This window comes from Callithrix jacchus, chromosome X (genome assembly GCF_049354715.1).
Source record: "Callithrix jacchus isolate 240 chromosome X, calJac240_pri, whole genome shotgun sequence".
NCBI classification, from domain to species: Eukaryota; Metazoa; Chordata; class Mammalia; order Primates; family Cebidae; genus Callithrix; species Callithrix jacchus.
In genome coordinates, this window is record NC_133524.1 from 66946219 (window position 1) to 66960430 (window position 14212).

The following is a 14212-nucleotide window of genomic DNA, read 5'->3' on the forward strand; positions in this document are numbered from 1 at the left end:
TAAATCTATAAAAATGAATTGTTCATTCACACTACATTTATAAAATAGGAAATATGATTATAGAACAGATGTTGACTGATTGAAATGCTGTATGCTCAATCATGTTAGTGTTTATTTGATAAGGAATGTCATTTGTTTAGCTTTGCTCATTTATTCAGTGACTGTGGCCTGGAATTTTATTAGATGCCGTATAGCTGTATATCTCTGCTCACCAGAATGCTGAGAGAATCTTAGATTGAATGAGACGGTATAAGAAGTTGGAGCTTTTTAGCTTTGGGAGTGAAGATGGGAAGACTTTAGTTTTGAAGTTTTTCTATTTTAATGTCTTTGTTTTGTTTTATTTCATTTATATATGGGTGCCAGAACATAGAAGTGACTAATAGTCTGGCAGTATTCATTACTTGTTTAACTTTATTCTGAAAACTTTCATCTTCCTAAAAGTCTTTCAGTGACTACCCAGGGAGAGATTGAGAGCCAAGAAAATCTCCTGAAATGGAACCATTTATAACTGAAGTGTTTCTGAATAATGGAGAAAACTTAAATTTAATTTTAAAAGTACTGCAATACGGAACAGCTCTCATATTTGAAATAAATTATTCAGCTAATTTTTTGTTCTCCCTTGGAGCCAGTTAGTAAATATCTTTTGTGTTGCAGTGAGATTACAGCAAATGATTTCATGGAAACATTTATCCAGATGTTGTATTTTATTTTTTTAGCTGATAATATCTGAGCCTTTATGATATAGAAACTAGTACAATAAATATTTGAATGAATAGGTTTAGAAACCAGATAATTTGGAAGGATAATTCCAAAGCTTGAATGAACTATGACATTTAGAACCAGCATCTTAGATCATCATGTAACATATTGTACAATACACATTATAGTGAAATAGATTTTAAAATTTAATACTCTAAGCAAAATATTTTAGGAAGAATTTTTCTTTCTTTTAAAGAATAAAATAAATAGGTTTTTAGTCCCCCACATCCAAATACTTTTGTGTCCATTTTACCCTCTTGATAAAGGCAGAAAAGGGTTTTTAATTGTTGCAAATGCAGATTAAGAGTTGTTAACCTCTAAAAACTATATAGCCAAATTATAACCAGTTCAGAATGATGTGGTATGTTATATAAATGTAATATGTTATACAGCATTGCAATTTCCTTATAATCTCTGTAAAAAACTTTTTAGAATTTATTAATTGATCTAAAAATAAAAGACCCAATGCATGTTAACATAAACACCATTTTAATAAACAATAATTTCTACTGCTTCATCAAGAACATTCTTAAGTGAAATGTGAAATGCATATGGTCCTTCTTTTCTTTTTCTTCACTTTTTCCTTCCTTCCTTCCTTTCTCTCTCTCTCTTTCTTTCTTTTTTCTTTTCTTTTTCTTTTTTGACAGAGTCTTCCTCTTGTTGCCTAGGCTGGAGTGCAGTGACATGATCTTGGCTCACTCCAACATCTGCCTTCCAGGTTCAAGCAACTGTCCTGCTTCAGCCTCCCGAGTATCTGGGATTACAGGTGCCCACTACCGCACTTGGCTAATTATTGTATTTTTAATAAAGACGGGGTTTCACCATGTTGGCCAGGCTGGTCTCGAACTCCTGACCTCAGGTGATCTACCTACATCAGCCTCCCAAAGTGCTGGGATTACAGGCGTTAGCCACCGTGCCCAGCCTGAAATGGCATTTCTTTCTCTGAAAATGCATAATGGTAAAGAATACAATGGCCACTAGTATAGTTTGGTGTCCCCGCCTTAATCCATGAAAGGCGCCAACAGTTTTTTCATCACTATTTTTTGAATAACAGATTTATTATCATATAATCAACGTACTGTATACTTTACCCATCTAAAGTGCCTAATTCATTGGTGTTTTAATACATTAACAGAGTTGTGCAGCTATTATCATAATCAATTTTAGAGACACAAAAGGAAACCCTGCACCTATAAGTAGTCACTCCCCATTTTTCCCAAGCCCTCCCCTCTTCCATCTTCTTGGAATCATTTGTCTACTTTCTGTCACTATATATTTGACCACTGTGGACATTTCGTTTAAATTGAATCATATAATATATAATCTTCTATGTTTGGCCTTTTCACTTAGAATAATATTTTCAAGGTTCATTCATATGGTAGCATGAATCAATATTTCAGTCTTTTTATGCTTGAATGATATTCTATTATATGGTTATATTTCGTTTATCCATTCATCAGTGGATGGACATTAGGTTGTTTCCACTTTTGCCTGTTATAAATAATGCCGTTCTCAATATTTGTGTGCATGCTTTTGTGTAAACATTTTTTTCAGTTCTCTTGAGTATATGCCTACAAGTGGGATTGTTGGGTCATATGGTAACTCTGTTGAACTTTTTGAGGAACTTGCAGACTGTTTTCCAAAGAGGCTGTACATATTACATTTTCACAAGCAATATATGAGAGTTCTAATTACTCTTCATTCTTACCAACACTTGTCTATTTTTTATTATATCCTTCCTAGGATATAATAATTTGAAGTGATATTTCAATTGTGGTTTTGATTTGTATTCTCCTAAAGACTAATAATTTTTTCATGTGCTCATTGGTAACTTATATATCTCCTTTGGAGAAATTTATATTCAGATACTTTGCCCATTTTTCAATTGAGTAGTTTTTTTTTTTTTTTGGTTGTAAGAGTTCTTTATATATTTTGGATATGAGTCCCTTATAAGGTAGTTAACTTGCAAATATTGCCTTTCATTCTATGAGTTGTTTCTTCATTTAACTTGTGTGAAGAAAGTGAAAGAAAGGGAGTATTGCCATCTTAACAGTATTAAGCCCTCCAGTCTATGAACATGGGATGTCTTCTCATTTACTTAGATCTTCTTTACTTTCTTTCAACAATGTTTTGTAATTTTCAGTATATGTTCTACCCATGTTTTGTTAAGTTTATTCCTAAACTTTTATGCTGTAAAGTTTAATGTCCAAAAATTTCTATTTTTCCTTTTGTGGCTTCTCCTTTAGGTATCATTTTGAAGAAATTATTACTTAACCCAAGGTCATAAAGATTTATATCAATGTTTTCTTCTAAGAGTTTTGTAGTTTTCGCTTTTACATTTGGGTCTGTGATCCATTTTTTATTTTATTTTTTGATTTTGGCAAGCCTGTATTGACAACCTGCACTGAGAAATGCATTGATGCAGTCAATATCTGAAGATGAACTATAAAAACGTAAGTGTAAAACAGTGTCTTAGGGTCCCTGAGAAATACACTCTAAGTTGTAGTTTAGAATGTAAGCAGTTTGTGGGGGGAATGTACTCTGATCAACCCTTGTGAAGTGAAGGAAAGAGCACCAGAAGGAGTTGAGCTATTAGTACAAAGTCTTCACAGGAGCTCTGGGACTGGGCTGGCAAAATGAGAATAGTCTCACGTTGAAGCAAGGAGGCCTTTGTACCCTACCCTCTTCACCAACTAATCAAGGGATTTGCACTACCCTGGGGAAAAGAGGGTCTTTTTGGACAAAGGCAATTTGTCCAAATCCTTTAAGGATTTGGCCAAGACTCAGTGCCTCCGAGTCCTGAAGCAAGGAACAAGATAACATACACCTCACAGTGGCACAGTGTTAAGACTCAATAGAGGAACTGTGTTGGGATACTATGGGGTAAAGAAAAGACAATTAATATGTGGATATGTCTCTATGTCAGTGAAAACTTTCATAGAAGAGGTGATATTTGGACTGCCTTGCAATTATAGAGGTGTATTTATCAGTTACTATAGGAAATACTATTCCACACACAGGGAGATACATAAGCAAAGCCTGGGACTTTTTATTTATTTATTTTTTAAGATAGAGTTTCCCTTGGTTGCCCAGGCTGGAGTGCAATGGCATGTTCTCGACTCACTGCAACCCGCCTCCCAGGCTCAAGCAATTCTTGTGCCTCAGCTTCTCAAGTAGCTGAAATTACAGGCATGTACCACCATGCCCGGCTAATTTTTGTATTTTTAGTAGAGATAGGTTTTCACTATGTTGGCTAGGCTGGTCTCAAACTCCTGGCCTCAAGTGATCTGTCCACCTCAGCCTCCTGAAGTGCTGGGATTACAGGCTTTAGCTACTGCACCTGGCTGAAAGAAACATATGTTAGTCAGAGTTGCTTAGAGTGTAGGGTCCAGGAGGAGGGATTGAAGTGGAGGACAGTGAGGTGGTGACAGAGATAAAACTGCAGAAGTGGCAGAGTCTAAATTATGGAGAGATAAATAGCATGCCCAAAAGTTTGTATTTTATTCTAACAGCAAAGCAGGCCTTTAAGCAAAGGAAGATCTTGTATGATCCATGTTTTATTTAATTTTTATATGTGGTATGAGGAGTGGATCCAACTTCATTCTTTTACATGTGGATATCCAGTTGCCCCAGCACCATTTGTTGAAGACTGTTTTCCCACTATTGAATTTTCTTGGCACTCTTGTCAAAAATCAGTTGATTGTAAATGTAAGCATTTATTTCTAGACTTTCAGTTCTACTCCATTAATCTATATGTTTGTTCTTATGCCAGCAGTACTACACGGTCTTGATTACTTTGTAGCTTTGTTGTAAGTTTTGCAATCAGGAAGTGTGAGTCCTATAACTTTGTTCTTTATCAAGATTGGTTTTAGCTATTCTGTGCTCCTGAATTTCCATATGAATTTTAATCAGCCTGTCAATTTCTTTTTTGTTTTTTTAGATGGAATCTTGATCTGTCACCCAGGCTGCAGTGCAATGGTGCAATCTCAGCTCACTGCAAACTCCACCTCCCAGGTTCAAATGATTCTCTGACCTCAGCCTCCCAAGTAGCTGGGATTACAGGCGCATGCCACAACTGTCGGCTAATTTTTTGTATTTTTTAGTAGAGACAAGGTTTCACCATGTTGGCCAGGCTGGTCTTGAACTCCTGACCTTGTGATCCACCTGACTTGGCCTCCCAAAGTGCTGGGATTACACATGTGAGCCATGGTGCCTAGCCACTCAGCCTGTCAATTTCTACAAAGATTCTGGCTGAGATTTTGATAAGGTTGTATTTAATTTGTAGATCAATTTAGGGAGTATTGCCATCTTAACAATATTAAGTCCTCCAGTCTATGAACATGGGATGTCTTTTCATTTGCTTAGATCCTCTTTCAGTAATATTTTGTAGTTTTCAGTATAAGTTTTACACATCTTTTATCATATTTATTCTAATGTTTTATTTTATTTTGATGCTATTGCAAATAGGATTGTTTCTTAAATTTCATTTTTTAATAGTTCATTGCAAAAATAGAATTAGAGCTAATTTTTAATATTGACCTTATGTACTGCAAACTTGAACTTGTTTATTAGCTTTAGTAGGGTCTTTCTGTGTGTGTGGATTCCTTAGACTGTGCTCTATATAATATTATGTTATCTGCAAATAGAGATCATTTTCTGGATGGTTTTCATTTCTTTTTATTGCCTAATTTCATAACTGTAACCTCTAGTAACAATGTGTTGAATAGAAGTGGTAAGAGCAGACATCCTTGTCCTGTTAGGGGAAAAATATACAGTCTTTTATCACTTAACATAATGCCAGCTCTGGCTCTTTTCTAGGTACCCTTTGATCTGGTTGAGGAAGTTTTCTTCTATTCATAATTTGTTGAGTATTTTTGTCATGAGAGAGGGTATTGAATTTTTTCAACAATTTTTCCATATCTATTGAGATATTCATGACTTTTTCCCCCTTTATTCCATTCATATGATATATTAATTGATTTTCTGATATTAAACCAACCTTGCATAGGATAAATTTCATTTGCTTGTGTTATACAATCCTTTTATATATTGCTGGATTCAGTTTGCTAGTATTTTGTTGAAGATTTTCATAAGAGATATTGGTCTTTAGTTTTCTTATATCTTTTTCTGGTTTGGGTAACAAGTTAATACTTATCTCATAGAATGAATTGGGAAGTATACCCTCCTCTTATATTTCTTGGAAGAGTTTGAGAAGGATGCCTATTAATTGTTCTTTAAATGTTTACTCAAATTCATCAGGGAAGCCATCTAAACCTAGGTTTTCTTTGTGAGTAGTCTTTTGATTATGAATTCAATCACTTGTTTTAGGTCTATACATATTTTCTATTTCTTCCTGAATAAGTGTTGATAGTTTTTGTTTTTCTAGGTACTTTTCCATTTCATCTAAGTTATATAATTTGTATACATACAGTTGTTCATCATATTCCCTTGTAATCCTTTATGTATGTGTGTGGTTGATAGTAATGTTCTCTCTTTCATTCTGCATTTTAGTAATTTGAGTCTGTTTTTTGCTTCATCAGTCTAACTAAAGGTTTGTCAATTTTGTGGATATTTTCACAGAAAAAAAAAAGCCTTTTGAAAAGGGAAGTAGCATATTAATCATTTGAAGGCAGCTAAGTAACCCCTATATAATGGCCTCACTGACAGTGTGTTCTTGGTCACATGTTTCTTAACCTCCTGGAACCTCAATTGCCTGATCTATAAAATGGGGGTGATTTGGCTTGCCTCATAGATTTGTCTTTAGAATTAGATGAAATAACATGTAAAAATCTCTATTTATGACAAATGCTCCACCTTTCAGTAAATGTTCATACCTTTTTATGTCATATTATTGTGTTGACCCTTGTTTTACTGCATTATTTTTCAGTTGTCAGCTTTTATTTAATAAATTAAACATTAAAAATGAATTCTGTTTTAAATTCTGAAAAAATATTTTTGTGCTTTTTATTCTACCATATAATCAGGATGATATTTATTTTCAGTAAAATTTAAGCATATAACCAATTGCAGAATATAAACAGGTGAAAGAGTGGTTTAATATTAATCATAGATGAATGTAAAAGCACAACTGACATTGTATATAATAAATTATCATACTCTGTATTATTTTTATCTTTTTCTCATCTAAGTAGTAATTTTATTTCCTATTAAATATCCATAGAGAGAATTTCTTTCTTCTTAAAGTAGAGCACCATCTCTCAGATAACTTTAACATTTTTTAGACAATTTAATGAACTTTAGACCTTTTAATGAACTTTATGATAGTTTGGAAGTGTTATAAATTATGAACCAGAAACTCTAAAAGGTTATCAAAACTTTTTTCAAATTTTGGTATATAATTTATTCAGGTAAAGAAAGGTAACTTGAATCAATTTTTATATTTTATTAAAAGTTTCTACATCCTATTAGTAGGATTTATATTCTTTCTTTCCTAAGTATCTTTTGTCCTAACTTCCTCCATAGTTGTGCACCTTTATTGCTTGCCAGTAACTTGGGGAAATAAGAACATTTCTTCTAGACTTTGAGTCAATAAAAAGTGACGCCTCTGTGGAAATAGGAATTGAATGCTACTGTCTCGTGTATGAACTCCATATTTGGCCTAGATCTTTTCCGTTTCTCTGAAATGAGGAAGATGTTATGGCACCTCGCTTTATAGGTGCCTGATCAGCTGTTGTAACATGTATCTTCATGAACCCTATTTACTGGTTTCATCCTATGGATTACCTGTACAGCAGGAATAATTGAATTGCCAAACAGGGTTATGATTAGGTTATGATAGAACTTCTGTAGCCCAGCCACAAGTAGATCACAAAACATCATGATTCTAACACTGATGGTAAGAAAGCATCTCCCAGGGATGTCAGTAGAATTCTCAGGGGTAACTTTCATCTCAACAGGCCTCCAACTCCAACCAGAAGACATGTTTTGCTGTGGAATATAGATAGTGAAAACCCATGAGTGAACAAGAAAAATTCATTCTCAAGAAACCTGCATTAGCGAGCTAATTCATGTCATTAGTAATGTGATCTTAAGGGAATTATTAAACATCTCCAAGCTTCAATTTCCATGTCTGTAAAATGTGGGTGGTGATAACAGGAATGTTGAGAAATTTTAATAAGATAATTCATGTAAAGTACTTAACACAGTGCCCAGTTTATTGTGAGGAATTTTCTTAAAGTTTTTTAAATATAATTTCTCTCTTATAGACCCACTTGCGTGTTGTAACCAGTCTATTAAAGCTTTCTTTTACTATATCTGAAATTTTTGTTCTGTATTCTTCAGATCAGTGCTCTTATTACCGATATGGTTTGGATTTGTGTTCCTGCCCAAATCATGTCGAATTTTAATCCCCAGTGTTGGAGGAGAGACCTGGTAGCAGGTGATTGGATTATGGAGGCAGATTTTTCCTTGCTTTTCTCAAGAGAGTGAGTGAGTTGTCAGGAGATGTGCTTGTTTAAAGATGTGTAGCACCCCTGTCCTTCTCTCTCTTCCTCCTGTTCCGGCCATGTAAGATGTGTCTGTTCCCCCTTGCCTTCACCATGATTGAAAGTTTCCCGAGGCCTCTCCACCCATCCTTCCTGTACAGCCTGTAGAACCATGAGCCAATTAAACCTCTTTTCTTTATAAATAACTCAGTCTCAAGTATTCTTTATAGCAGTGCGAGAACAGACTAATACAACCATTTAAGTTAGCTCCTTTTTTTTTTTTTTTTTGAGATGGAGTTTCACTCTTGTTACCCAGGCTGGAGTGCAATGGCACAATCTCGGCTCACCGCAATCTCCGCCTCCTGGGTTCAGGCAATTCTCCTGCCTCAGCCTCCCGAGTAGCTGGGATTACAGGCACGCACCACCGTGCCCAGCTAATTTTTTGTATTTTTAGTAGAGACGGGGTTTCACCATGTTGACCAGGATGGTCTCGATCTCTTGACCTCGTGATCCACCCGCCTCGGCCTCCCAAAGTGCTGGGATTACAGGCTTGAGCCACCGCTCCCGGCCCATTTAAGTTAGCTTTTATGGTTCCTCTTACTTTTACCTCTGTGTCCCAGTTTTTTTCATTTTTTGTTGTATGAATGATTTTCAGGCTTTTCATCTTTCTGGAAACGTTCCTTGGATCCTATTCTCAGTTGTTTATTTCCTTTATAATGTACCACACAGAACTGCACCCAATATTTTAGAGATTATTTGTCCAGCCTAGCCGTCCTCTGATTCAGTTATTAGACTTTTATCAGTGTAGACTAAGATTACTGTAGAATTTTCTTTTCAGTGGCTATTTTATGATCTGTGACTAGATCAAAGGAACCATTTTTCAGATAAGAGACATATTTGAAATTATATGTTCTGAACACTGATTCAAGAATTGTTTTCTTCAGCTCTGAGTATTTACATGCTGGTCTCATTAGTAATCTATTTGCTTAGAGACTGATTTACTGGAAAAATGAAACAGCATTTGTAATTATATATTAGACAATTTATTCTTATACCTGTGTACCCAGATTTGATTGGTTAACTTAAAAGCACCAACCTTTCCCATATTTGTTGTTCAAATTTTATTTAGGTAGACTAGCTTATAGACCATTGACTTCAAATGGAATTGTGAAGCTAATCTTTATCTGAAGCTTAGGTGCTGAAAGGCTTTTTTTCCCAAGCAAAACTAATGATACTCCCGAGTTAAATGAAAATCACCTAACCTGGAAACAGAAAGTGTGTTGCTTCCTCAGTGCTGCTTTGTTTCTCTGCCCTCTGGGTAGAGGAGAGAGGGCATTATGGGGAAATGCTGCAGAAGTCAGAGCAGCCGATCTATGACTGACCTGAATGACTTTGTTAAAGGTAAAAGAAATTGCAAAAGAGAGATTCAGTTTTTAGTATATAGTATAGCCTATATATAGAATTCTATATATAATCTATATATAATAATCTATTATATATATATATATCTATTCTGTATATAGCCCATATAGAGAATTCTATATATAGACTATATATAGAATCAGTATATAGGGCTGTTATTTGCAAATATTTACTTTTTTTTTTTGCCTCTGGAAGACCTCAGCTCCCTAGACTGCATTTTCTGTATCTCAATTTCCTTATTTGTAAAATGAGGACAATAAGAGTACATAGACTGCTCCCTAACTTCCCAGTTACCCCATAAGGTAAATCTTTTGTCTCTCTACTTAATTCTTCCAGTGCTTTAAAGTACTCTTAGGACCTCATGTACTGATTTGTGTAAATTGTGGTTACTTGTGTATGTATTTTTTGTTCCCTACTAGATTGTAATCTCTTTGAGGTCAGAGGTTAGCTGAGTTTTCATCTTTTTTTAACCTTCATAGTTCCTTGGATTAAAAACTTCAGTGAAACCACAAGAAAGTAATTGGAAATATAATTGGGCAGGTGGAACAAATCTGTTAAATCAGCTTGGGAAAACAATAACTGGTTCTTAAGTAATAAATCAGCCTCAGGTTCACTGTTCCATTATCAGGGTGGGAACAAGGGAGAGGGGAAAGTCTATGTTTCTGAAGACATCTGAGAACAGAAGTCCTGCCTTCAAATATGGTTGATTTCATTGGAGAACGGGGGAACCTCTTCTTAGTCACATTCAGAAAAATTGGGACGTTTGTCATTAGCTGTACTGTGATGCAGATGTGACTTCAAAGAATCAGTTCACTTCATCTTGTGTATGTTGTGGCAGAAAGCAATATTTCAGTCTATCACAAAGCAAGGAATTTGGGTATAAGATTAAAGTCCAGTATGTACTGCATGGAGAGGCATAATTTCTATTAAGTATTGATTCTTAAGGTAAAGCTAAACAGATACAATTAGCATAAGATTTTTATTTGAAAATATTGATTTTCTACCCTCTCTCACTCTCTAAAGCAGAGACTCAAAGTGTCAGATAATCTCTGGGTTAGAATGGAAATAGAAGTCATCCAGCCCAAGATCTCATATTATTTGTCAATCACTTCTGCAATATCTCCATCAAGTCATCACCATCCTAGTCTTGAAATGTGTCAGCAATGGAGAACTTGTCCTCGTGGGAGATAGCTAATGTCATTTGTATGCTAATCTACTTGTAACAAAAGTCTTCTTTATTTAATACTGCAATCACAAACTCTGCCATATCATAGTTATTCAGATGAGAGAAAGATCACCACATCTCCCTGACTAGTCTCCAACCTCCCAACTCCAGATTAAACATGCTTTCAACTGTTCCTTTGTTACTTTGTTGCACTTTCCACACTGTATATTGTAGTCATAGTTTTGTAGCTATATTTTTACACATCCTCTGAATTGTGAGCTCCTTGAGGGCACGAACTACATCCTATCTTTGAATGTGTCTGGCGTATAATGCCTTTGAGTGAGAAAAACATGGCATTAAATCTCTGTTTTATCTAGGCTACTCTTGTTTGGATGTTCTCTGATTTATCCTTCATTAAACTGTATTTACCAAATGCCTTTCTGTGTGTCAGACACTCTGCCAGTATTTAGGAATACAATAGTGAAAGAGAAAGATATAGTTTCTGACTTTGTGAAACTTAAAATGTGTGAGATGCAGTTAAGGAAATGGGCAGTGCGAAACAAGGTGATAGGCTGCACTAAAGGAAAGACGTAGTACATGGTTTCCAACCAAGGCTTTTGGGATCAAAGAAGGCTTTCCGCCCCCCCTATTTTCTTGTTAAAATGGGGAAAATATTTTAGGTGTGGTCTGACCAGCCCTGATGATCCCAGTTTTCATCTGGGTGTATCTGGATGTATATATTATTGCAGGTTTAGGTAATATTTGCCTTTTTAATGCTACTACATTATTGTTTATTTCTTCATTCAATAAATATTTGTCAAGCACCTACTAACTGTTAAAAACTTTAGACAAATTAAAGTTAAAGACCATAATTTCAGGGATCATTTCTATAGTTTATTACTGGAGAAGTTTCTTTGAACGTATAGAGTACTAAAAACCATGTTATCTCCTGACTGTAAAGCTGCCTCTTGGTATTGCTTTACTTCAATTGCCATTTGCCACTAATGATTGTTCTTTTTTTCGGAGAGAGTAAGGGGGAGAGGACAGAGTCTGGGTGGGGAAAAATATTAAATTTACCAGAGTCTAATTGGGCATATAACTATTCGTGAATTGAGCAACCCTCAAAACCAGAACAAAGGGAGGGGAGAGGAGGAGAAGAGGACAGGGTTGGCAGTCTCTACTCTGCTTTCTATTTAACCATCCTGAGTATGACAGCTCTTTCTCACACAAGCCAAAATCAGTCTGATCTTCAGAGAATGGTTTAGGTGAATTAAGTGAAGTGTGCACCTAATGACATACTATACTGGAAAATACTTTACAAATTAAGTGCAATATATATACTGTCATTATTAATAATAGTATTTCCACCTAATTCCTCCCAGTAAAACTTCATTCTCTGTAAATTGCATATCTTAACAATTTCAGTACTGACTGACTCAGTATGGAAAACTGCCAAAGCATTTCCTTGGTATTTAATTAATTCTTGTTCTGCATTTGAGTTAGCAGTTTTATAAACTAATTTCTTCATTAGAGATCTGGAAATCCTCACCCAGTCTAATGGTATGATATTAAACTTATCAAAAATCTGTACTTGTCAGAGTCCTTTCCATGAATCTTCTTGAAGATAAAACACTTTAGGCTTATAGTTGCTCAGGAAAGTACCAAAGTAAACAACCATCTGTGAAAAATAAGGCTTAAAATTGCCATGGTTAAAGGCCTGTTGAGAATTTACTACAATGTTGATGGAATTGACAAGGAAGTTCAGTTATTTCTGCTGCATACAACATTTTAAGATAATGTTTTAAGAATTATGACTTACCATTATACCAGGACTACTAGTTTTCTATGAATTTTATCCAATTTCTGAAACACGTATTAATAACACATCCATACAAACATAATTCAAAGGATTAGCTTTATATAGTATTTGACACTTTCCATATAATTTAATATATCAAATAAGCCCAGTTAGTTTATATTTCTCTTTTCATTAAAAGAGGGATCCTTTTGAGATGTTTCGAGGGCCTATCTGGAAAATCCCAAAGTTAATTCAAGGTGAAGAAAGAGACTTAATTTAGAATTTGATTTTGTGAAGTTTGTAAAAAATATTAAAGGTAATTGACCTGGCACGGATGCTCATGCCTATAATCCCAGCATTTTAGGAAGCCAAGGCAGGTGGATTGCTTTAACTCATGAGTTTGAGACCAGCCTGGGCAACGTGGCAAAACCCTATCTCTACAAAAAATACAAAAATTAGCCAAGTATGGTGGTGTACACCTGTAGTCCCAGCTACTTGGCAGGCTGAGGCAGGAGAATCACTTGAGCTTGGGAGGCAGAGGTTGCAGTGAGTCAAGATTGCACCACTGAACTCCAGCCTGGATTATAGAACCAGACTTTGTTTAAAAAAAAAAAAAGAATAGAAAAAGAAAGAAAACTATGTGTGTGTGTGTGTGTGTGTGTGTGTGTGTGTGTGTGTGTGGTTCAAAACACTTGGTCAAAATATGATAAGTGACTGTGAAATAACAGTAATTAATTTAAATAGAGTAACAGTTAAAATACTTTAAAAGGCAAATGTAAAAATGTAGTTGTAGAAAAATCCGTAGCTCTTTTAGAGGACTCAGTTTTCTTAAATAATCAAAAACCTAATATAGAACATGAAGCACAAGGAATCATCTTGATAAAGCACAGAATCCTTGTTTCCTAGGTCAGTTACCTACCAAAAAGGTAAAGAAAAAACTCTCAAAATTTCCTGTTAAGAGCAGATCAAAGACCAGGCATGGTGGCTCACACCTGTAATCCCAGCACTTTGGGAGGCTGAGGTGGGTGGATTACCTGAGTTCGGGAATTCAAGACCAGCCTGACCAACACGGAGAAACCCCGTATCTACTAAAAATACTAAATTAGCCAGGCATAGTGGCCCTTGCCTGTAATCCCAGCTACTCAGGAGGCTGAGGCAGGAGAATGGCTTGAACCTGGGAGGCAGAGGTGGCAGTTAGCCGAGATCACAGCCTTGCACTCCAGCCTGGGCGACAAGAGTGAATGAAACTCTGTCTCCAAAACAAAAATTTTTTTCAAAATATTAGCCTAGTGTTGGGTGTGCTGTAGTTCCAGCCCCTTGCTTGCGGGGACATCTTCTAAGGCCCTATAACCAATTTCATATTTGTAATTTTGTATTATTTTTCTTGAAGAAAATTCTGCAACTTGTATTTATTTTAAGTCCAACAAAACCTGTATCTGCCTCTGGCTAGGAAAAAAATGAAATTCCTGTTACCTACTCTCATTTTGATGGAAGCTGGGGTTGGGACAGACAAAAAAGTATAAAAAATAGATTTATAATATATCAGGTGGAAGCAAATGCAGAAGAAACTTAGAGTAAGGAAAGGAATGTATAGAAAGTGAGGGGTGGGAATTGCTGTCTCAC

At 35.4% G+C, this 14212-nt stretch overlaps 1 protein-coding gene and 1 pseudogene across 6 annotated transcripts in view; both read left to right on the plus strand.

The window, feature by feature from the left end:
• The window catches only part of EDA (ectodysplasin A), a 440412-nt gene that overhangs the window by 62183 nt on the left and 364017 nt on the right, over positions 1 to 14212 (plus strand). The gene's annotated exons all lie outside the window — the stretch shown is intronic.
• On the plus strand, positions 11654 to 11847 carry LOC118150684 (small nucleolar RNA U3; annotated as a pseudogene).